Source organism: Citrus clementina, unplaced genomic scaffold (assembly GCF_000493195.1).
Source record: "Citrus clementina cultivar Clemenules unplaced genomic scaffold, Citrus_clementina_v1.0 scaffold_5, whole genome shotgun sequence".
Classification (NCBI taxonomy): Eukaryota; Viridiplantae; Streptophyta; class Magnoliopsida; order Sapindales; family Rutaceae; genus Citrus; species Citrus x clementina.
The window spans coordinates 26094347-26095819 of record NW_006262201.1 but is presented as its reverse complement, the minus strand read 5'-3'; positions in this window follow the sequence as shown (position 1 = coordinate 26095819).

The window sequence follows — 1473 nt, the reverse complement described above, 5'->3', positions numbered from 1 at the left end:
TCGCAAAATGGTAAACTTACCGATTTGAGCCCCGGAAGCAATTTTTGCTCAGAGAGAATCTTCAAGCCTTGTTCTGACATGTGGCCAAGTTTGAGATGCCACATCATCGTTGACTCTTCTCCATTTGATGCGACACACGCATCTGCCTCCTGTAGCGTTTCTCCTTTAAGCATGTATAGATTAGCACCGATCTTTTCTGCCTTCATCAATACAAGCGCGCCTTTAACGATCTTCATAATTCCATTCTCCACATGAGTTTTGTACCCATGACTATCCATTTGTCCCAAAGACAATAGATTTTTCTTCAGGCCGTTGACATGTCGTACCTCCCCAATTGTGCGAATTGTACCATCAAACATTTTTATTTTGATAGTACCAATACCAGCGATCTCCAAGGCATGATCGTTACCCATATATACAGATCCTCCTGAGATAGGTTCATATGTGTGGAACCATTCTCTTCTATAGGTCATGTGCCAGGTAGCTCCTGAGTCTATAAGCCAGACATCAGAAAGTCATTTTCTGCCTTCTAAAATAGTTGTTGCCTCGCTGTAAAGAATTTCGCCATCATCCGAGGTACTTGCTACACACCCCTGAGCATTTGATGACTCAGGTTCTTTGCCCTCTCTTCTCTTCTGGTTACTCCAACACTCTTTCTTGACGTGCCCTTTCTTGCCACAGTTGTAGCATTTAACATTCTTCTTACTTCTGGATTTTGATCTACCCTGATTTTGACTCCCACTGGGGCCACGTTCCGTTGATCTCCCTCTCGTCACCGATAGCGCTTCTGCTTGCTGCGAACTTGCTTGTCTGTTTTCCTTATTTTTCCGCCTGCTCTCCTCATTTAATACGGAGGCTGCAACATCGTCGAAAACTAGACTCTCCACTGGATTGTTGTTCGTCAGGTTGATGATGAGTTGATCATACGAATCTGGTAGACTTTGAAGTAGAAGCTCTGCACGTTCATTTTCCTCTATATTATGACCCAACATTGTGAGTTGTGAAAATAGAGTCTTCAATGTGTTGATGTGGTCGGTCACCATTGTAGATTCCGCCATTCGAAGAGTATAGAGTTTTCTCTTCAAGAAAATTTTGTTGTGTAGTGACTTGGCCTCATACAATTTTGTGAGAGTATCCCATATTTCCTTCGCCGTATTTTTCTCTGCCACACTGGATAATACTCCATCCGCAAGTGCCAAGTGTAGATCAGAAATGGCATTGCCGTCTACCTCGTTCCACTTGTCATCAGTTATCTCCATGGGCCTTTCTCCAATTGCTGCCAAACAATTATTTTTCCTCAATACAGCTTTCATCTTCATTTTCCACAACGAAAAATTATTTCCGTTAAATTTCTCAATTTCATACTTTGCCGCCATTTTGTTGATAAATACTGCACACAAGTTAGTGTACCACCTTGAATAGTTGTGAGTATGTGTGAGAATGCACACCAGGAAAGTTCCCAGGAAAGACTGG